This window comes from Typopeltis vanoorti, chromosome 23 (genome assembly GCF_054136105.1).
Source record: "Typopeltis vanoorti isolate ZY-2024b chromosome 23, IOZ_Tvanoo_1.0, whole genome shotgun sequence".
Classification (NCBI taxonomy): domain Eukaryota; kingdom Metazoa; phylum Arthropoda; class Arachnida; order Uropygi; family Thelyphonidae; genus Typopeltis; species Typopeltis vanoorti.
In genome coordinates, this window is record NC_143571.1 from 60,367,503 (window position 1) to 60,392,644 (window position 25,142).

General features: G+C 37.3%; 1 protein-coding gene across 3 annotated transcripts in view; it reads left to right on the forward strand.

The window, feature by feature from the left end:
* LOC150093895 (uncharacterized) overlaps window positions 1–25,142 on the forward strand; it is a 159,995-nt gene that overhangs the window by 133,179 nt on the left and 1,674 nt on the right. The window lies entirely within an intron of this gene.

Consider the following 25,142-nt stretch of genomic DNA (forward strand, 5'->3'; position numbering starts at 1 on the left):
GACCATACCATCTGAGATTAGCTCTGCTAACGCATTCCTGGATGCTGACAATGTCAAGTTCTTTCCTAATATCCTCATTTTTAATATGATATTGCCATTGATGCCATCTGTTCACGCCTATAATCTTTCTCAGGACTCTCATATCTGCGGTCTCTAGTCTTTGGTCAAGTGTTTTACTTCTGACCCAGCTCTCAGATCCATAAGTTAAAATTGGTTTGAACACAGTCTTGTATACAGCTAATTTAGTGTTCCGACTAATTTCTTTCTTATTCCATATGAATTTATTCAATTGATTTCCCACGATACCAGCTTTGCTGATTCTGTTGTCTATTTCTATATTTAGTTTACCATCTTCAGTAAAAATTGTGCCTAAGTAGCTGAAATGTTTTACTTGTTCCACAGGTTCTCCATTCACAACACAGTTGACATTTTCAATGATTCTGCCTATTTTCATTGTCTTTGTCTTTTTATTGCTGACCTTCATACCATATCTATTACAACAGCTATTCAATTTAGTCAGAGAATCTTCCAGACTTGTAGCGGATTTATTTAGAAGTATAACATCATCCGCATAAAGCAAAGAGCTGACATTAACATCTCCAATTTTGATATCAGGTTGAATACCACATTCCTTCATAATGTGATCCATATAGATAATGAATAACAGAGGGGATAATGTACATCCTTGTCTCACACCAGATTTAACATTAAACCATCTTCCTGTACTTCCTTCAATTCTAACTGCTGACTTGCAACTCAAATAAAGACTAAGTATTGCTTGATATAATGCCCCATTGACACCATATAACTGCAGCGTATTGAATAGCTTCTCTCTTGGCACCTTGTCATATGCCTTTTCCAAATCGACAAAACTTAAATACAGATCTTTGTTATATTCCCATGCTTTTTCGACTATTTGTCGTAAAGTGAAGATCTGATCCTGACAGCCTCTATTTGGCCTGAATCCAGCTTGTTCTTCACCAAGCTTTTCTTCCACAATTTTTCTCAACCGTTTCTCAAGTATACTTGCATAGATCTTGCCAGGAACACTCAGTAGAGAAATACCTCTGTAATTCTCACATTCAGTTTTATTTCCCTTTTTATATATGGGTACTATGAGAGCTCTACTCCAATCATCGGGAATTCGTCCCTCTGTCCAGGCTTTCTGAACTATGCAGTGCAGCCACTGTAAGACTCTTATACCACCATACTTCAGCATTTCTGGTCGAATATCATCTACTCCTGCTGCCTTTCCACATTTCAAGCCTTTGATGGCTTTTTCTACTTCAAGTATGGATATGTATTCCTGACTGCATGCCTGGTCAGTGTTTTTTACCACTGTGCTGTCATCACTGCTTGTTTCATTTAGCAGTTTTTCAAAGTAATTACTCCATACTTCAAGGATATCTTTTTCTCCTGTTTTCATTTCACCTTTATCATCTCTAATTCCTTTTACAGCACTCTTTCCTCCATTCCTAAGCTTCTTCAACAACCTCCAGAATATTTTGCCACCTTCTTGATATTTATTTTCTATATTCTTGCCAAAGTCCTCCCATGACTTTTGTTTAGCTAGTTTTACACACTGTTTTGCTTTCTTACATTTGTCTCTGTATTCTGTAAGAGTAAAAGCTGACTTATTTGCCAGGAACTTTTGATATGCTTTCTTCTTTTCCTTCACTGCCTCTTTGACTTCCTGTGTCCACCAGGGAGTTCTAATTTTTTTATCCTTGCACACAACCTCACCACATGCCTCTCTGGCAGAATCAATCAATGTTTCCTTCAGAGTTTGCCACTGAATCTCCAAGGTTTGATTCCTGTTCTCAAACTCTTTCATTTTCTTTTCAATAATATTTCTGTATTTTAGTCTACAGTTCACATCTGAGAGCTGCTCAACTTTTATTCGCTTTAAAACTTTCTTACATGTTATTCTTTTCAATATGAAATTCAATTTTATCCTGCTCAAGACTAAATAGTGATCACTTCCAATTTCAAATCCTCTGTACACTCTGGTGTCCTGCACCAGGGAGAAAACATCACTATCAACAATAACATAGTCAATGAGACTTTTCTTATTCCTAGCCTCTTCTCTCCATGTGAATTTGTGCACATTTTTATGTTGGAACATGGTGTTAGTAATAACCAGTCCATGTCCAGAGCAGAAATCCAACAGATATTTGCCATTATTATTAGCTTTGCTCTTTTCTCCAAATTTTCCCAAAATATTTTTGTATGTCTCACAATCATTTCCTACTCTACTATTTAGATCCCCAACAAGGACCAACTTTTCCTTTTTCATTGTGTCAGTTGCTTTTTCTAAAGCCTCAAAAAATTCCTCCACTTCTACCTTAGTAGAACCTTCTGTGGGACCATAGGCACAAATAAGTCTCATTGTCCAGTTCCCCATTCTCATATTTGCCCACATTACTCTACTTGAGACTGACTGCCATTCAAGAAGATTAGCCTCGTATTTTGTGTTGAATACTATGGCTACTCCTTCTTTTCCTTGATTGTCATTGCCTGAATATAACATTTTGTATTTATTGCTCAGAAAGATCTCACCAGTTTTGGTCTTTTTTGTTTCAGTCACCCCTATTATGTCGATCTGGTACTTATCTAATTCCTCAGCTAGCTCCATTTCTTTGCCATTCAGGCTTCTTACGTTGATAGTACCGATCTTTAACTCTGGTGATGTTGAGTTGGGGTTTGTTTTCAGATTTGTTCCAGTAGCTGACTTTTCGCTGTTCGCCCTGGTTCCCTGGCGAAAACAACGGGGGCCTTGTTTAACCGGGCGACGCCCCAGCCGGCATGAAATTTTGTCATGTTGTACCATCATTTTTTATTTTGGTTTAACCAATAAGAATACAATTTGGTTGGCTAAATCCCAAATTGCCAGCCCATCCTCGTTCGTTCAGTATCAAAGTAGATACCCAACAGGGTGCACCACGAGAAGGTGAGGATTGGACATTAGGTCAGAAGCCCTGGTCGGTTCTCCGCATTCCTTTAAAGGCTATGTGGAGGTCTCCTCTCAGTTATACAGCTTTGACCCTTAAGCACCCCCTTGTGAGTCATTATTTTTTTAAATGAATTTTATAAAAGACAATGATATAATGATAAATTTATTTTAATCCTTTATCCCAGTGAGAACAAACAAAGTTTGTTGGTAGCTTGCTCCACCTTTGCTACGAGTTTTTTGGTGTTGTACTACTTACCCAGGTAAGATAGTACAACACTATATTCAGTCCTGAAGATATTTTCAGGCATAAACTTTGTTTGCTCTCACTGGGATAAAGGATTAAACTAAATTTATCATAGTCTAACCTAGTGAAAAATAAACTTTCAACATCTTTCTCTAAATCCAGAGTAATTTAATAAAAAAAAAAAAAGGTGGCAAACCTTTTGGCAGCTCCTGTAGGTAAAGATGACCTTGCTACTGCTTCTGCCTGGTATCTCCAACTCTGGTCCTGGCTCCCACTGAAGAGACCTCAATAAAGGTCAAAACTAGTCTAGGTAATGGCCAATCCCTTATTGCATAATAGTATACATATCCACAAGGAGGTGTGTTTTGCATTATGGGAAATACTGGGATAGGAATGTTGGTAGCTTGCTCTACCTTTGCTATGAGTTGCCTAGTGTTGTACTACTTACCCAGGTAAGATAGTACAACACTATATTCAGTCCTGAAGATATTTTCAGGCACAAACTTTGTTTGCTCTCACTGGGATAAAGGATTAAACTAAATTTATCATAGTCTAACCTAGTGAAAAATAAACTTTTAACATTTTTATAAAAGACAGTTTAAGAAATAGAATGACTGGTGAATCTATTTCCACGTGTGTATTACTAAAAGTGACAAAATATGAACATGATATAAAGCATTTGGCATCTAATGTACAACAGCAAAAATCTCATTAATAAATTGATATATTGATATTGATAAATTAATAAATTGATAATAGGTTAATATTGATTTGTATACGACAATGTTTGTCAAATTATATGTTCATTATTATGAAATTCTATATTGATTTTTAAACTTGTCTTAATAAAATTCTGCAATTAATTTTGTATTAATTATTGTTAATTAATTAGTTGCTGACGTGCCTGGCATGTCTGCAAATTGATTTGTAAATTTTTGGCACGCACCGGCATGTCAGCAACTCGATTTGTAAACTTTTGGCACGCAGACATAAAAAGGTTCGCCACCACTGACCTATATGGATCACATTATGAAAGAGAGTGGCATTGAACCTGATATTTACAATTGGAGATGTCAAACTTAGCGCTTTGCTTTATGCAGATGATGTTGTACTCCTAAACACATCTAGTGCAAGTCTCCAAGATCCACTAACTAAATTGAATAACAGCTGTAACACACTGGCATGAAAATCAGCAATAAAAAGACCAAAACTATGAAAACAGGCAGGAGCATAGAAAACTTCAACTGCATTCTGAATGGAGATCTAATAGGACAAGTAAAATATTTCAGCTACGAGGGTGGTCTGAAAGATTCTTTGCCTCGACCATAGATGGCAATACTATTGGCAAGATTTTTTTTTTCTAAGTTGGTATAGCTGTCATAAGCATCCATGTGAAATTGCAAATCATTCTATCAAGTAGTTTGTTTTATACAGCTGTCTGAAGCAAAAGTATTATCTGTATTCCTTGAAATAAATAAAATAGAGTATCATGCAGTTATAAGATTCTTTGTAAAAGAAGGTTTAACGCTAAAAGAAATTCATTCAAAGTTTATAACTTTATGGGCATTCTTTCCCTTCGTTTTCGACAATTAAGAAATGTTTAAATGTGGTCGTACTAGCCTTGAAGATAATCCACGTGAAGGACATCCAAAAAGTGTAACAACACCAGAAATCATTGATCAAGTGCACTATATGGTATTGGATAACCGGGGAGTCAAAGTGCATGAAATTGCTGTGACTATAGGTATTTCAAAAGAATGTGTAGGATATATTTTGCATGAAGAATTGCAGATGAAAAGGATTTGTGCAAGATGGGTGCTATGCTTACTCACAGCAGATCAAAAACTCACTCGCATGAAAATCTGAACAGTGCTTGGAGCATTTTAACAAGAATAAAACTAATTTTGTGCATCGATTTATTACTATGGATGAGACTTGGATTCACCATTACACACCAGAATCCAAACAGCAGTCAAAACAGTGGACAGAAGTTGTTCAGCGCCAAAGATGACAAAGTCGGTTCCATCAACAGGAAAGGTCATGGCATCAGTGTTTTGGGATGCTAAAGGCATTTTGTTTATTAATTATCTTGAAAAAGGTAAAACAATAACCGGGGAATATTATTCCGATCTTTTAACCAGACTAGACGAAAAAATTCATGAGTAAAGACCCAGTTTGCACAATTAAAAAATCATCTTTCATCGGGACAGTGCAGCACAAAGGTGTTTTGGCAATGGGAAAATTAAGGGACCTACACTATGAATTGGTGGAACATCTGACCTATTTCCCAGATTTGGCTCCCTCTGACTTCTATCTCTTCCCAAAATTAAAACTCTTCCTAGCTGGTCAGCGTTTTTGTTCGAATCAAGGTGATTGCAGCTGTAGAGGGGTATTTTGCAGAACTTACTGAAAATCACTACAGGGACGGGACAGGATAATGGTGCTGGAGCATCGCTGGAATAAATGTGTTAGTCTTAAGGGAAATTATGTTGAAAAATAAAAATAATTTTGAAATTATAAATTCATTTTCTCATTGTTAGGCTGAGAACTTTTCAGACCTCCCTCATACAGCTCCTTCCTTACAAAACAATCAACACAACACTTCTCACATGGCGATGGACCCAAGTAGAAGACTCAGAATCTGCTATGCTTCTCTTTAGATTCCTGACAGTGACTTTCCATGATGGCAGACCCAGGTAAGAGAAGGCTTAGAAAACCCTAAGACAAACTACCTTCTCATTCAATTCACGACAACTACCTTATGTGACAGCAGACCCAGGTAAAAGAAGGCCTAGAAAACTCCAAGACAAACTTCCTTGACAACCTGCTTTATGTGCACAAGGGAAGACAGACTTCCCTTGTGCACATAGTCACATATTGACCTTCAACATGATGATGTCATTCTTCGCTCGTCTTTGGAATTCTCTATTCATGGCAGTTCTTAGAATCCTTCGCTGTGATCACTTATTGACCTTTGGACATGATGATGTCATTCTTCACATGTCTTTGGAAATTTTCATCTATGACAATTCCTGGAATTCTTCGCTATTTTTATAATTAGACTTACTGATTTAACATGAGTTAATATTGTTACATGACATAAAGGCTCATTACAAGATCATTACAAAAATTAATGTTTCTCTAAGTACATTCTCCTAAACAAAAAACATGTAAAAACAAATATAAGTTACGAAGTTACATATCATGAGAGATTTTACAACCTTGCCATGATCATTCTTCCTTCTACTTGCCACATATCTAAGAAACCTCTCTAGGGTTTTTTTTTCCTTTGCCTGATTTGAAAATTTCTGCTCATACTGTACTTCTGTTGTCCCTGAGTCACTCTCCTGGCTTGTCTTCATACTCTTCATGTAACTGATTATTACCATTATTTATCTTGTACTGATTCCAAAGTGCCTTCTTCAAGATTTCATGCATAATTCTTATTCAGCCTTTTGACCTTTGGAATATATTCACACATTGATGCTGTTATGTATTTCTTTGTCAGTTCCCAAACAGCATTTATTTCTTTACTGCTCAACTTCTAATTCCATACTATAGCTTCAAGCTTTCTCCTAAGCTTGTCATAATCACCAGCCTTGTACTTCCACACATATATCCTTTCCTCACAGAAGTCTGCATATGGCTAGCCATAATGCAGGTAATCACTTCATGATCACTCTCACCAACTAGAGGAAATTTTGAAACCCCACTCACAATTTCATCCTCTCATGAAATGATCAGATCTAAAACTCTTGATCCTCACGTGACCCCATTTGCATGCTGCCAGAGCAAACAGTTGTCTCTCAAGAAATTAATTTTCCTTATTCACAAATGTTATCTCTTTATTCCAATCGATAACACCATAATTAAAATTGCTCATAACAATCACCTTTCCTCTGTTCACTAACCCAAGTTGTTTATGCAATTCTTCATCACCACCCTCCACATTTCCTGGCACATAGCAACATCCAAACTAAATATGTCTTACTGTCAACCTCCACCTCGCACCACACTGTCTCATAGCCATTGCCACTATTTTCCTCATGTCTACCTTATGTGGACATAATTCTCCTGCTATCATCAGCAGCACTCCTCTTCCCTTGTCCTTTCTATTACTTTATTTTTATAATTAGACTTACTGATTTAACATGAATTAATATCATTACATGATATTAATTCATGTTAATGAATTAATATCATGTAATGATATTAATTCATGTTAATGTTAATTAACTCATTACAAGATTATTACAAAAATTAACATTTTTCTAAGTACATTCTCCCAAACAAAAAACATGTAAAAACAAACGTGATCCTCACGAAAAATCCTGTACCCTTCCATTTCTATTCCCGTTAAGATATCTTCATTAAACCATATTTCACTTATTCCAACAATTTTTGAGCAAATAAACTCAATCAGTGAAACCATTTCATCTCCCTTATTTCTGGTACTTCTGGCATTTGTAAACAAACACGTCATTTTGCTTTTACGTCTGTAGCTAGTCCTACCCAAGCCACTTGTTGGTTGGTATTTTCCTGCCACACTTGTCCTTGCCAAATCACCTTTATCACCGCTTACCACATATACCCACTCAGGCTCAACATTTCCACTCACATCCTAATCTGTTCCGTTTCTATGCTGATCATTGCCATACATACATACATTCACCTCTCCCTATGCCATGTCTCTCTGAGCCTCCGTAGCTCGGTAAGTGTAGAAGAAGCCCTTTGGTTGGAAAGCCCTGGTATCGATTCCCATCCATGACATGACATTATCTGGTCTTTTGACTAATGGTGAGTTAGCCAGTCAAATATGGAGATAGGGGGTTTTTTTCACTAAGAAACACAGGTTTTTTTGTCCCCCAGAACAGGCAAACCGGCCCCGTGACACACAGATCTACAGTCATAAAATATATACTTAATCCCTCATTAGGAGAGCTCAACCCATCCTAAGGGATAGGGGAGGAAAGGGGGACCCCATATTAAATAATTAAATACCATGTCTTCCTGAATATTTTCAGCCAGGAGAGCTGTGTCATCAGCATATCGGATATTATTGATGATTTCACTATTTACAATAATCCCTTCCTCTCTTTTAAGATTATTTGATATATGGCTTCTGAGTATATGTTAAAAAGGAGAGGCAACAGCACACATTCTTGTCTTACTTCTCTTTTGATGTTAATGGAGTCTGTAATAATATTATCAACTTGAACAGATGCCTTTTGGTTCCAATATAAGTTTTCGATGATCCTGATGTCTTTACCATCTAATCCAATCCTTTTTAATAATTCAATCATTTTAGTTTGTTGGACTTTGTCAAATACTTGCTCATAGTCAATGAAGCAGGAAGTAACTTTACTCTGTGCTGATGACAGGAAAGTGACAGAAGCAGAAGAAATAGTCCAATTATCAAGTGATCACTTTCAAGGGTATATCATCCAGGTGGTGACTTTTGTAGTTACTGAAGTGACAGACACTGATGTGAGCATTGAGGTAGATAAACTGGAGGTTCCCAGTATGTTGAAAAATATCAACGTGAATACAGCAGTGGACCTAGACAGTATTGTCTGCTTGCATACTATGAGAATGTGTGAGTGAACTGGTAGTGCCTCTGATGAAGTTGTTTAATCTAAGTCTCAGTTCAGGCAAATTCCAAGGGAGTGAAAAAAGGGTAAGATGCTTCCATTACATAAAGGTGGCTCAATGACAGAAGTAGCAAATTACAGACCAATTAGTATTTCTGGAATGGTGGTTAAAGTATCCGAAAAGTGGGTTAAAAGTAAAATTCAGGAATTGGCAGACAAGAATATGATAATTTATAGGGGGGCAACTTGGCTTTGTAAAAAGTAGGTCCTGCCCCAGTAGTTTATTAACATTTTATAATAAGGTGACAGCAGAATTGGATAAAGGAAATGGCTACACCATGATACTGCTGGATTTTGAAAAGGCATTTGACAGAATACCACATGGAAAACTATTATATAATTTGAAGCAAATGAGACCGATGGCATGGATGGAGGGGGTGGGGGGATGATAGACAAACATCAGAGGATAGTGTATGGTGGAGTGAAATCAAGGTGAATTAGTGTGATCGAGTGTAGTGCACCAGGACTCTGTACTAGGCCACTATTTTTTTTTTTTTTAATTTGTATATTAATGATATAGCAGAAGATTTAAAGGGGGACATTCAGTTGCTTGCTGATGATGCAAAACTAGGGAGGGCTGTGGGCAAAGGACAATTGGTTGTCAATTCAGTGTTGTAAGATAAAGCACTTTGGGATGGAAAGATTATATACTTCATATCATATTAATGTTACTAGATTACAGAAAATTGAGGCAAGGGATCTGGGGGCTGATGGTTGTTAGAGATTTGAAATTCAGACGATATATTGCAAGAGTTGGCAGTATAGTTCAGAGGATTACTTGAATGCTGTAAATACAAGTAAAGATAGGGAGATTATTATTCCTCTTTGTAAGGCTATGATTCGGCCACATGTTGACTGCTGTACACAGATTTGGTCACTTGCAAATTCTTGGGGATCAGGAAGTTGTGGAGAGCATTCAGAGATGAGTGACCAAGCTGGTAACAAGTCTATGAAATGTTCCCTATGAGGATAGATTGAGCATGTGTGTGGGTTGCAGAGTTTAGCTGACAGGCAGAGGAGAGGGGGATATGATAGAAATTTATAAGTTACTAAAGGGATGCTATAAGATTGATACAGAAGGAATTTTTCAGTACATGGGGGACTATGGGGAAAACAAGAAGAATCACATGTGGAAGCTGTCTAAGTGTGATTAGTAAAGGTGTGCAGAATAGGTTTTTTTTTGGAGAGTGGTGAATGAGTGGAATGGGTTGTGAGCACCCCAACAATGAAAAGGTTTAAGGAGATGTATGATAGGTATTATGTTAATGAATAGAGTGGGTCTCCTGCAATGAGTCTTTTGACTCCATGGAGTGTCCATATAAATAATAATAATGAATTTCATTGCCCAATGTGAGACCACCACCCTTCTTATTACAGGTCTGAAGTGAGTGGTAAAAGATTGTGTTTGGTCTCTATAGCGTGGTTTTTGAATTACATAAAACATATATATATATATATATATATATATATATATATAATTAAAGTATGAGTAGGGGGGGGATGCATAACCATCTCCATGTTTCTCTTACAGGTTGCTCTTTACCCAGCCAGTTACAGCCCTTACTGTCTTTATAGTACCAAATAGTGACCGTCAAGTCTGATTATTCTTATCACTCTCCTGATCTAAACACCTGCTCCAATTAAATAACTGAAATAATCCTTGCTGGAATTAGAACCATCATCTCCTTAATCTTACAAGAAGCACACTGCTGAAACCAGAGTTCTCCATTCCATGATAAAAATTCAACATCAGCATTCATCAGCAGCAAACAATTGAATATTTCCTTTCAGATTATTTCCCAATATCATTTACTTTGTACATAAATGAGTTCAGTGATGGGACCACTCTGGTAGTGGTCCCATCACTGAACCTTGCAGCACACCACCAGAGTACCTATTTTTGCCTCGATTCTGTCCCTCCATATACCACTTTTTGATATCTGTCCTCCAACCACCTTCTTATCTACATAACCAATGTCATATCCATCCCCATTTGTTCTAATTTGTGTAACAGAGTTTTATGCAGTATTTTGTCAGATGCCTTTGCAAAATCGAGCAGAATCTTCGTGTAGCCATTTCCTTTATCCCTCATACAGTATCATATTCTTATCCACCTATCCTTGAATTCTCTTTATGACCAATTTTTCCATCACTTTTACCACCATGCCTTTGATACTGATTGGTCTGTAATTTGTTACTGCAGTCTTAGAACCTCCCTTGTGCAATGTCATTATTTTGCCCTCCTTCCACTCCCTTGGAACTCTACCAGACCTGAGCTGATACTGAAAGAACCTAGTCAGAGGCATTGCCATTTCTCTTGTACATTCTTGCAAAACCCAGCTGATAGCCCATCTAATCCCACAGCTGTATTTACATTGAGATTCTGCAGTATCCTAAGAACCTCCAATTCATTCACCTCTGCTCCTACATCTGTCACATGTTACAGCAATAACCTCACTTGATTGATAGACCCTTGTAAAGTGGTCACTCAGTAACTCAACTATTTTATCTGCTTCTGTCACTTCGTGACCATCATCACTCATTAAGGTTAATCTTCCATAGTCACTCTTCCTCTTACTTGCTACATAACAAAAGAACTCCTTGGGATTTCCTTTGGCCTGCTCAGCTGGATTCTTCTTGTAATCTGATTTGTTTTCCTTGTCTGAGCCTTGTACTGTTCATAAGTTTGCTGATCACCTTTCTCCTTTTATATACTTCACAGCATTTTCTTCTTTTGCAGCTCATGCTTAATGATATTACTCATCCATCTAACTCCTACCTGATCATCCCTCCTTATCCTTAGATATACAATTTAATATTACTTCCTCTAGATGCCCCTTAACTATCTCCAATGCACTACTAACATCCTTCCCTTGCAGTGTTTTAAGTCATGACACAGATTCAAGCTTCCTCCTAAGCTCATTATAATCACCTGCTCTGTAGTTCCACATATACCCCTTCTTGACAGAAAGAGTATATATATATTCCTCATGTTTTACAGTCATCCAAGTCAAAACTGCATGGTCACTTTAACCAGTTGAAGGCAATGTGGGCACCTTGGCTATGGATAGTTCTGATCCTATGACCAGATCCAATACTTTTCACACCCCTAGTCCCCTCCATCACATGCTGCCTGAAATAATTATCTCTCAGTAGGTGTATAAATTCCATTTCTTTCTTCCTTCCTTCCAGTCTATATCTCCATAGTTGAAGTCCCCCATAATAATCACTTGACCTGCACTCATTTTCCAATGCATGTCTTTCAGATCATCCATGGAACTATATATTTTGTCTTACTGGCCTTGATCTCACACCAGACTGCTTCAAATGAACAGCCACCCTCCCACCTATCTCCTATTCTTTTTGGTTGCAATTCATCTGCTGTCATCAGAGGTACCCCTCCCCCATCTTATCTTCCCTGAAAATACTAAACTTGACATTCTATCCCTGTAACTACATCATCTGCTGTTAGCCAAGTCTCACTAATGTCTATAACTTTTGGTGAGGTTGCACTAACCAATGCCAAGGATTCCTCTCTCTTGTTCCTAATACTTCTAAAATTAGTTTTTAGGACCTCAATCACCTGTAATTCCTGAATTGACTACCCTGTTCAATATTTTTGCATGAGAGACTGGATTCCACACTTGGTCATTCTCACACAAACTCATCTACTTCCTTCCTGATTGCTTAAGTTTCCTGAATTTGCACTTCAGCATGCTCAATGAGCAAAAGCTCTCTCTAGACACCTAACACCAAAACCATTTTGATGCAGTTCATTAGCATTATACAAATCCTTCTTTCCATCAAACACACAGACCACAGATCCACAAATTCTACATTATTCCTTCTGACCTACGTATTGATTCATTAGCTACCAACACCCTGCTTCGTCTGGCTCTATCATAGCTTGGCAGGAAACTTACAGTCTTCACCTTCTTGCCTCTCAGATCATTTGTGCCAACCAAGACAGTTAATTCTTTTGCCTTATCTTTTTACTTTCAGATGGCATGACAAATATCATGAATTTTTGCACCAGGAAACAAATTGTACTGGACAACAGATCTCAAGTCTCCTAATTTGGCACCCACTAATGTTGTAAAAAAAGAAGTATTATAGCTATGCAGGAGTTGATTTTAAGATAACAGTATCCCAAATTTTTGGCAAATTAATGCAACCATACTTGTTCAGGTTAAGAGAATTCTTCATAGCCATGAGTGACTCTAAAAATTATCTTTCTGACCTGTAACAATTTCTAAATAGCACATTGGTTTTCTTCCATCTAATGCTGTGTGAAGTGGGTGCCAAAGCATTTCTGCCAGTCCTGACATGCCATAATAATGATAGCTAATGTATCTTTTATGGTCTCCAAGGCAGATGTTAACAGATCTTCCTATTTGCCTATAGAAGGCCAAGTCATAAGGAACTTCATACACTCTTCATACTTAAAGATAAACTCTGATTTGCTCTAAGATATAAATAAGAGGTGCAGCAGGCCATTGAATAACCTTTCACCTGTGTGCTTGCAAATGAGTTTAAATTCAGATCTGATCTTTTGCCTCAATTCTGAACCAGGACATAATTACTCCATTTGTAACAGAAGCAATGTTCTCGGGACTCATTTTTGATATTAAAAAAAAAGTTAACATTTCTACTTCTTTCCCCATGAGATAAGTTCTTGGAGAGAAGTCAACATCCATCATACCTTGTCTTTCACCTGTTGAGGTTGTACATTAAAGTTTCTTGTAGCATTTGTACTAAACACTTATCTGTTCAAAACATTGAAAACATCAACTTTATCCTGAATGGTAAACCTATAGAACAAGTAAAACATTTCAGCTATTTAGGCACAATCTTTAGTGAACGTGGTAAATTAAATATGGAAATATACAACAGAATTAGTAAAGTTGGTATGGTAGGATATCAGCTGAATAAATTTGTATGGAATAAGAAAGAAATTAGTCAAAACAGTAAATTGCTGGATACAAGACAGTGTTGAAAACCAATTTTAACTTATGGATCCAGGGAGCTTAAGGGTCAAAGCAGTATAACTGAGAGGAGACCTCCACATAGCCTTTAAAGGAATACGGAGAACCGACCAGGGCTTCTGACCTAATGTCCAATCCTCACCTCCTCATGGTGCACCCTGTTGGTTATCTACCTTGATACCGAACGAACCAAGATGGGCTGGCAATTTGGGATTTAGATAGTGATGTTTTCTCCCTGGTGTAGGACACCAGAGTATACAGAGGATTTGAAATTGGAAGTGATCACTATTTAGTCTTGAGCAGGATAAAATTGAATTTCATCTTGAAAAGAATAACATGTAAGAAAGTTTTAAAGCGAATAAAAGTTGAGCAGCTGTCAGATGTGAACTGTAGACTAAAATACACAAAGATTATTGAAGAAAAAAATGAAAGAGTTGGAGAACAGAAATCAAACCTTGGAAATTCAGTGGCAAGCCTTGAAAAAAACCCTGATTGATTCAACAAGAGTGACATGTGCTGAGGTTGTGTGCAAGGATAGAAAAATCAGAACTCCAAGAGGCAGTGAAGGAAAAGAAGAAAACATATCAAAAGTTCCTGGCAAATAAGTCAGCTTGTGCTCTTAGAGAATACAGAGGCAAATGTAAGAAAGCGAAACACTGTGTAAAACTAGCTAAACAAAAGTCATGGGAGGACTTTGGTAAGAACATAGAAAATAAATATCAAGAAAGTGGTAAGATATTCTGGAGGTTGTTGAAGAAGCTTAGAAATGGAGGAAAGAGTGCTGTAAAAGAAGTTAGAGATGATAAAGGTGATATGAAAATGGGAGAAAAAGATATCCTTGAAGTATGGAGGTTGCTTCGAAAAATTGCTAAATGAAACAAGCAGTGATAGACAGTGGTAAAAAACTCTCAGCAGGCATACAGTCAGGAATACATATCCATACTTGAAGTAGAAAAAGCCATCAAAGGCTTGAAATGTGGAAAGGCAGCAGGAGTAGATTATATTCGACCAGAGATGCTGAAGTAATGGTGATATAAAAGTCTTACAGTGGCTGCACTGTACAGTTCAGAGGACCTGGACAGAGGGATGAATTCCTGATGATTGGAGTAGAGCTCTGATAGTACCCATATATAAAAAGGGAAATAAAACTTAATGTGAGAATCACAGAGGCATTTCCCTACTGAGTGTTCCTGGCAAGATCTATACAAGTATACTTGAGAAACGGTTGAGAAGAATTGTGGAAGAAAAGCTTGGTGAAGAACAAGCTGGATTCATGCCAAATAGAGGCTGTCAGGATCAGATCTTCACTTTGCGACAAATAGTTGAGAAAGCATGGGAATATAACAAAGATCTGTATGTAAGTTTTGTCGATCTGGAAAAGGCATATGACAAGTGCCAAGAGAGAAGCTATTCAATACACTACAGTTATATGGTGTCAATGGGGCATTATATCAAGCAATACTTAGTCTTTATTTGAGTTGTAAGCCAGCAGTTAGAATTGAAGGAAGTACAGGAAGATGGTTTAATGTTCAATCCAGTGTGAGACAAGGATGCACATTATGAAGGAAAGTGGTATTAAACATGATATCAGAATTGGAGATGTTAATGTCAGCTCTTTGCTTTATGCGGACGATGTTATACTTCTAAATAAATCCACTTTAAGTTTGCAAGATTCCCTGACTAAATTGAATAACTGTTGTAATAGATATGGTATGAAGGTCAACATTAAAAAGACTAATGCTGAATTGTTGAAAATGTCAACTGTGTTGTGAACGGGGAACCTGTGGAACAAATAAAACATTTCAGCTACCTAGGCACAATTTTTACTGAGGATAGTAAATTAAATATGGAAATAGACAACAGAATCAACAAAGCTGGTATGGTAGGCAGTCAAATGAATAAATTCATATAGAATAAGAGAGAAATTAGTCGGAACACTAAATGAAGATCTTCTATATAGAAGACAGTGTTCAAACCAGTTTTAACTCATGGACCTGAGAGCTGGGTCAGAAGTAAAACACTTGACCAAAGACTAGAGACTGCAGATATGAGAGTCTTCAGAAAGATTAGAGGCATGAACAGATGGCATCAATGGCAATATCATATTAAAGATGAGGATATTAGGAAAGAACTTGACATTGTCAGCATCCAGGAATGCATTAGCAGAGCTAATCTCAGGTGGTATGGTCACTTAAACAGAATGGGCGAGGAAAGATTACAAAACAAGTGTTCTCTGCCAGTTTGGCAGGCAAACGACCCAGAGGAAGACCAAGATATAGGTGGATGGATACGGTACAAAGTGCCTTACACGATAGAAATATAAGATCTAATAATGTTGGAGTCTTGACAAGTAACAGACTGATTTGAAGGAAGATTGTATATAGGAAGTAGTAATGATGTAAATTTTTCATGTAGTACTATCATATCCTATACACCCCTTGAGGGTACATGTCAGGAATTTGATGATGATGACTAATTTCTCTCTTATTCCATATGAATTTATTTCATTGACTTCCTACCATTGGTGGAAGTCAATTAAATAAATTGACTTCCTACCCTTGTTGGGGAATCTATATTTCCATATTTAATTACCATCTTCACTAAAAATTGTGACTAAGTAGCTGAAATGTTTTACTTGTTCCACAGGTTCTCCGTTCACAACCCAGTTGACATTTTCAATGATTCTATTTTCATTGTCTTTGTCTTTTTATTGCTGACCTTCATGCCATACCTATTAAAACAGTTATTCAATTTAGTCAGGGAATTTTGCAGGCTTGTAGCAGATATATTTAGAAGTATAACATCGTCTGCATAAAGCAAAGCGCTGACATTAACATCTCCAAATCTGATATCATGTTTGATACCACTTTCCTTCATAATGTGATCAATATAGATAATGAATAATAGAGGGGATAATGTACATCCTTGTCTCACACCAGATTTAACATTAAACCATCTTCCTGTACATCCTTCTTTTCTAACTGCTGACTTGCAACTCAATTAAATTGTTTTCCAGATCGAAAAGTCAGCTACTGGAACAAATCCTAAAATACACCCCAAACTCAACATCCCTAGAGTTAAAGATCGGTACAATCAACATAAGAAGCCTGAATGGCAAAGAAATGCAGCTAGCTGAGGAATTGGATAAGTACCATATCAACATAATAGGGGTGACTGAAACAAAAAAGGTAAAAACTGGTGAGATCTTTCTGAGCAATAAATACAAAATTCAGGCAATGACAATCACGGAAAAGAAGGAGTAGCCATAGTATTCAACACAAAATACAAGGCTAATCTTCTTGAATGGCAGGCAGTCAAAAGTAGAGTGATGTAGGCAAATATCAGAATGGGGAATTTGACAATGAGACTTATTTGCCTATGGACCCATAGAAGGTTCTACTAAGATAGACGTGGAAGAATTTTTTGAGTCTCTAAAGAAAGCAACTGACACAATGAAAAAGGAAAAGTTGGTCTTTGTTGGGGATCTAAATAGCAGAGTAGCAAATGATTGTCAGACATGCAAAAATATTTTGAGAAAATTTGGAGAAAAGAGCAAAGCTAATAATAATGGCAAATGCCTGTTGGCTTTCTGCTCAGGACATGGACTGGTTACTCCTAACACCATGTTCCAACATAAAAATGTGCACAAATTCACATGGAGAGAAGAGGCAAGGAATAAGAAAAGTCTCATTGAGTATGATATTGTTGATAGTGATATTTTCTCCCTGGTGCAGGACACCAGAGTGTACAGAGGATTTGAAATTGGAAAGGATCACTATTTAGTATTGAGCAGTATAAAATTGAATTTCATATTGAAAAGAATAACACTTAAAAGTTTTAAAGCGAATAAAAGTTGAGCAGTTCACAGATGTGAACTGTAGACTAAAATACACAAATATTATTCAAGAAAAAATGAAAGAGTTTGAGAACAGGAACCAAACCTTGGAGATTCAATGGCAAGCCTTGAAGAAATCCCTGATTGTTTCAGCCAGAGAGGCATGTGGTGAGGCTGTCTGCAAGGATAGAAAATTCAGAACCCCAGTGGACATAGGAAGTTATAGAGGCAGTGAAGTAAAAGAAGAAAGCATATCAAAAGCTCCTGGCAAATAAGTCGGTTTTTTCTCTTAGAGAATACAGAGACAAATGTAAAAAAGCTAAACACTGTGTAAAACTGGCTAAACAAAAGTCATGGGAGGACTTTGGCAAGAACATAGAAAATAAATATCAAGAAGGTGGCAAGATATTCTGGAGGTTGTTGAAGAAGCTCAAGAATGGAGGAAAGAGTGCTGTAAAAGGAATTAGAGATGATAAAGGTAATATGAAAACAGTAGAAAAAGATATCCTTGAGCTAAATGAAACAAGCAGTGATAGCACAGTGGTAAAAAGCACCCAACAGGCATACAGTCAGTAAAACATATCCATACTTGAAGTAGAAAAAGCCATCAATGGCTTGAAATGTGGAAAAGCAGCAGGAGCAGATGATATTTGACCAGAAATTATTATTATTGTTATTATTATTGTTCCGGGCAACTCCAAGGAGTCGACAGACTCATCGAGGGAGGCCGTAACATCATGTCAAGAACAACTATTCGACATTGACACAGTATCTATCATACCTTGCCTTGAACTCATTCACGGCCGTAGCACCCACAACAGACTCTGGAAGCTTATTCCACTTATTCACCACTCTCCAAGTAAAAAACCTAGCTCTAAAACCCTTGTCAACCACGCTCTTGCCCAGCATGGCCCCTAGTCCTCCCACCACCAGTCATATTTTCAAAAATATCTTCTGGATCAATCTTATAGAAACCCTTCAGTAATTCGAATGTCTCAATCATATCACCCCTTCTTTGCCTATCGTCCAATCTCTGCAACCCATAAATCTTCAACCTATTCTCATAAGGTTCAATCCACATACCTGCTATCATCTTGGTCACTCGTCTCTGGATCCTCTCCAGTTCTTCCCCGGTTCCCCCCAAAGTGCATAACCTTACACTTTGCCACATTAAATTGACATCCATTTTTCCTAACCCAGTCCTCCAAACTATCCAAATTATCCTGTAAAATTTTGACATCCTGTGCACTCACAATTGCTCTACCCAACTTTGCATCATCAGCAAACAAGTGAACACTTCCTCTCAAATACTTTCCTATATCATTGATGAACAAATTGAAAAGCAGTGGTCCAAGAACAGAGCCCTGCCGCACACCACTAGTCACAAGCCGTCTTTTAGACTCTACTCCTGAGTAAACCAATCTCTGGTATCTCTCCTTCAACCACCTTCCTATGCTTCTCACCAACCCTATATCTATCCTCATCTGCTTCAGTTTACTGATTAGGGGTCCATGTGGCATCCTGTCAAAGGCCCTGGCAAGGTCCAGTAGTATCACTGAAACCCATTACTCCTATTCAGTTAAGCCGTCACTGTGTTATAAAATGTGAGCAAGTTACTGAGGCATGATCTACCCTTCACAAAACCATCATGTCCCCCATACAATATCCCATTTTCATCTATCCAATCCTGTATTCTTTTCTTGACTAATTTCTCTAAGAACTTGACAATGATTCCTGATATGCTAATTGGTCGGTAATTTACAACAGCAGTCTTGGAACCACCTTTATGCAGTGGAACTATTTTCCCCTCTTTCCACCCCCTCGGGACTAACCCAGACCCAAGACTCAAATTAAACAAAATAGTCAAGGGTACTGACAATTCTTTAGCTGCTTCTCGTACGACACGAGCTGGTATAACATCCAATCCCACGGATGTATTGACATTGAGGTTATGCAATAGACTACTCACCTCCACTTCATTCACCACAATTCCCGTATAATCTACTGGTTTATTCGTTTCTGCAATGCCACCTGGATGATATATATACTTACAAAGTGCTCACTCAGTAACTCAACTATATCAACTGATTCAGTTACCTCCATACCATCGGCATTCTTTAAAATCATTCTGCCATGTACATTTTTCCTTTTACTTGCTACATATCTAAAAAACTGTTTAGGATTCTCTTTAGCCTGCATGGCCAATGTTCTTTCATAATCCTTTTGTGCTTTTCTTACCAGACTCGTTACCCTTCTGACCTGCACTTTATACCGTTCATGTGCCTTCCGTTCACCTTTCTCCTTAAATTCCCTCCAAAGTTGTTTCTTTTTTTGCAGCTCAAGCTTAATGGTGTTATTCATCCATTTAACCCCTATTTGATTTATTATTCGGACTCTAGGTATACAGTCAGCCATTGCTTCATGCAAACACTTCTTAACTGCCTCCCATGCACTATCAACTTCTAGTGCTGAAGTATGGTGGTATAAAAGTCTTACAGTGGCTGCACTGCATAGTTCAGAAAGCCTGGACAAAGCCTGGTGATTTCACCAGGGAACCAGGACGAACGCTGTTCGTCCTGGTTCCTTGGCGAAAGCACCAGGGGGGCCTTGTTTAACCGGGCAATGTCCCAGCCAGCATGAAATTTTGTCATGTTGTACCATCATTTTCTATATTTGTTTAAGCCAATAAGAATACAATTTGGTCAGCTAAATCCCAAATTGCCAGCCCATCCTCATTCGTTCAGTATCCAGGTAGATACCCAACAGGGTGCACCACGAGAAGGTGAGGATTGGACATTAAGTTGCCCTGGTCGGTTCTCCATATTCCTTTATAGGCTATGTGGAGGTGTCCTCTCAGTTATACAGCTTTGACCCTTAAGCACTCCGAGATTAGTCGGAACACTAAATTAGCTGTATACAAGACAGTGTTCAAACCAGTTTTAACTTATGGATCTGAGAGGTGAGTTAGAAGTAAAGCACTTGACCAACAACTAGAGACTGCAGATATGAGTCCTGAGTAAGATTAGAGGTGTGAACAGATGGCATCAATGGCAGTATAATATTAAAAACGAGGATATTAGGAAAGAACTAGGCATTGTCAGCATCCAGGAATGCGTTAGCAGAGCTAATCTCAGGTGGTATGGTCATCTTGTTTTGCTAATCTTTCCTGACCCACTTAAACAGTGGGCCAGGAAAGATTAGCAAAACAAGTGTTCTCTGCCAGGTTATGCAGGAGGAAGAGCAAGATATAGGTGGATTGATACAGTAAAAAGTGCCTTAGAAGACAGAAATATAAGATCTGATAATGTTGGAGTCTTGACAGGCAACAGACTCATTTGGAGGAAAATTGTAGATTGGAAGTTAGTAATGATGTAAATTTTTCATGTAGTACTATCATATCCTGTAAACCCCTTGAGGGTACATGTCAGGCATTTGATAATAATGATGGATCTGAGAGCTGGGTTAGAAATAAAACACTTGATCAAAGACTAGAGACCTCTGATGTGAGACTTCTCAGAAAGCTAGTGGAGTGAACAAATTGCATCATTGGCAGTATCGCATCAAAAATTAGCATATTAGGGAAAAAAACTCTCAATTGTTCATCATCAGCAAATTCTTGATATGTATACCCTCAAGGGTTGTACAGGATATGATAGTACTACATGAAAAATTTATGCCATTACTAACTTCCAATCTACAATTTTCTTCCAAATCAGTCTGTTACATGTCAAGACTTCAGTATTATCAGGTCTTATATTTCTGTCTTCGAAGGAACTTTTTACTGTATTAATTCACCTATATCTTGGTCTTCCTCTGGGTCTTTTTCCTATTAACCTGGCAGAAAACACTTGTTTTGCTAATTTTTCCTCTCCCATTCTGCTTAAGTGACCATACCACCTGAGATTAGCTCTGCTAATGCATTCTTGGATGCTGACAATATCAAGTTCTTTCTTCATATCTTCGTTTTTTAATACGATATTGCCCTTCATGCCATCTGTTCAATTCCCCCAATCTTTCTCATGACTCTCATACCTGCGACTCTAGTCTTTGGTCAAGTATTTTACTTCTAACCCAACTCTCAGATCCATAAGTTAAAATTGGTTTGAACACTCTTGTATACAGCTAATTTAGTGTTTTGGCTAATTTCTCTCTTATTCCATATAAATTTATTCAGTTGACTGCCTACCATACCAGCTCTGTTGATTCTGTTGTCTATTTCCATATTTAATTACCATCTTCACTAAAAATCGTGCCTAAGTAGCTGAAATGTTTTACTTGTTCTATAGGTTCTCCATTCACAATGCAGTTGATATTTTCAATGATTCTGCCTATTTTCCTTGTCTTTGTCTTGTTATTGCTGGCCTTCATACCATATCTATTACAAAAGTTATTCAATTTAGTCAGGGAATCTTGCAGACTTGTAGCAGATTTATTTAGAAGTATAACATCATCTGCATAAAGCAAAGAGCGAGCTGAGATTCTCTGTAATTCTCACATTCAGTTTTATTTCCCTTTTTATATATGGTTATTATGAGATCTCAATTCCAATCATCTAGAATTTGTCCCTCTGTCCAAGCCTTCTGTACTATGCAGTGCAGCCACTGTAAGACTTTTATACCTCCATACTTGAGCATTTCTGGTCAAATATCATCTACTCCTGCTGCCTTTCCACATTTCAGGCTTTTGATGGCTTTTTCTACTTCAAGTATGGATATATATTCCTGACTGTATGCGTGGTCAATGTTTTTTACCACTGTGCTGTCATCACTGATTGTTTCATTTTGCAATTTTTTGAAGTAATTACTCCATACTTCAATAATATATTTTTCTCCTGTTTCAATGTCATCTTTATCATCTCGAATTCCTTTTACAGCACTCTTTCTTCCATTTCTGAGCTTCTTCAACAACCTCCAGAATATCTTTCCACCTTTTTGATATTTATTTTCAATGTTCTTGCCAAAGTCCTCCCATGACGTTTGTTTAGCCAGTTTTACACAATGTTTAGCTTTCTTACATTTGTCTCTGTATTCTCTAAGAGCACAAGCTGACTTATTTGCCAGGAGCTTTTGATTTGCTTTCTTCTTTAACTTCCTGTGTCCACCATGGAGTTCTGATTTTTCTATCCTTGCAAACAACCTCACCACACCCCCTCTGGCTGAATCAGTCGGTGTTTTCTTCAGGGCTTGCCACTGAATCTCCAAGGTTTGGTTCCTGTTCTCAAACTCTTTCATTTTTTCTTGAATAATATTTGTGAATTTTAGTCTACAGTTCACATCTGAGAGCTGCTCAACTTTTATTCTCTTTAAAACTTTTTTACATGTTCTTTTCAATATGAAATTCAATTTTATCCTGCTCAAGACTAAATGGTGATCACTTCCAATTTCAAATCCTCTGTACACTCTGGTGTCCTGCACCAGTGGGAAAACATCGCTGTCAACAATAATATAATCAATGAGACTTTTCTTATTCCTTGCCTCTTCTCTCCATGTGAATTTGTGCACATTTTTATGTTGGAACATGGTGTTAGGAGTAACCAGTCCATGTCCTGAGCAGAAAGCCAACAGGCATTTGCCATTATTATTAGCTTTGCTCTTTTCTCCAAATTTTCTCAAAATATTTTTGCATGTCTGATAATCATTTGCTACTCTGCTATTTAGATCCCCAACAAAGACCAACTTTTCCTTTTTCATTGTGTCAGTTGCTTTCTTTAGAGACTCAAAAAATTCTTCCACTTCTATCTTAGTAGAACCTTCTATGGGTCCATAGGCAAATAAGTCTCATTGTCAAATTCCCCATTCTGATATTTGCCTACATCACTCTACTTTTGACTGCCTGCCTGCCATTCTTGAAGATTAGCCTTGTTATTTTGTGTTGAATACTATGGCTACTCCTTCTTTTCCTTGATTGTCATTGCCTGAATTTTGTATTTATTGCTCAGAAAGATCTCATCAGTTTTTACCTTTTTTGTTTCGATCACCCCTATTATGTTGATATGGTTCTTATCCAATTTCTCAGCTAGCTCCATTTCTTTGCTATTCAGGCTTCTTATGTTGATAGTACCAATCTTGAACTCTGGTGATGTTGAATTTAGGTGTGTTTTAGGATTTGTTCCAGTAGCTGACTTTTCACTGTTTGCCCTGGTTCCCTGGCAAAAACAATGGGGGCCTTGTTTGATGGGCCACATCCCAACCGGCATGAAATTCTGTCATGTTATACCATCATTTGAAATTTTTGTTAAAGCTAATAACAATACAATTTGGTCAGCTAAATCTCAAATTGCCAGCCCATCCTCATCTGTTCAGTATCCAAGTGGATACCTCACAGGGTGCACCACGAGAAGGTGAGGATTGGACATTAGGTGAGAAGCCCTGGTCGGTTCTTCACATTCCTTTGAAGGCTATGTAGAGGTCTCCTCTCAGTTGTATAGCTTTGACCCGTAAGCACCTTGCCATTGTTAGCATTCAGAAATGTGTTAGTAGAGCTAATCTCAGGTATATGGTCACTTAAACAGAATGAGAGAAGAAAGACTAACAAAACAAGTGTTATTTTCCAAGTTGTCAGAAAAAAGACCCTAGATGAAGACCAAAATCCTCAAAGCTGGATTTTGGTCTGCATTACTTTTTTTATTTTATACAGTATTTTATTTTATAAAGTAAAAGTTTTTATTTTATACAGTAAAAAGTGCCTTAAAAGACAGAAATAAAAGATCCAATAATGTTGGAGTCTTGACAGATGACAGAATAATTTTGAGGAAAATTATTGATCGGAAGTTAGTAATAGTGTAACTTTTTCTTCTAGTACTATCATAATTATCCTGTACACCCCCCCTTAGAGTACATATCAGAAATTTGATGATTTTATATATATATATATATATAACTGGATATATTCATTCTTTACTTATGTTTTAATCTTGGACTTGTGCATTTTTAGCCTTAGATGCTAATGCATCAATATAAATCAAACCGATGAATTCACAACTTTTTGTAAGAAGTTATTTACTTAAGTAGCTGTATGAAAAGATTCAGCATATGTAACACTTGTAAGTAAGAAAGAGCTTAAGCTTGCATTTAGGAAAGTAGCTGAAATTCTGTGGTTAATTTACTATAGCTACTGCATACAGCTGTATTTTCTGTTGAAATATTTAAAATCTGAAGAAGAAAAAAAAATAAAATTACTACACGAGGGTAGTCTCAGCCTAACAATAAAAAAACGAATTTATAATTTCAAAATTATTTTTATTTTTCAACATAATCTCCTTTAAGACTAATACATTATTCCAGCACCATTATCCCATCCCTGTAGTGGTTCTCAGGTTACTCATCAATCTACCTCCTATCCTAATTCCTCTCTTGAGCTCATCCAATGCTTCACACATGATGTCCTCTGCATATATACTGAACAAGTGAGGAGAAAGTAAACATCCTTGCCTAACTCCTTTTCCAACTTGAATCCAGTCAGTCAATCCAACTAT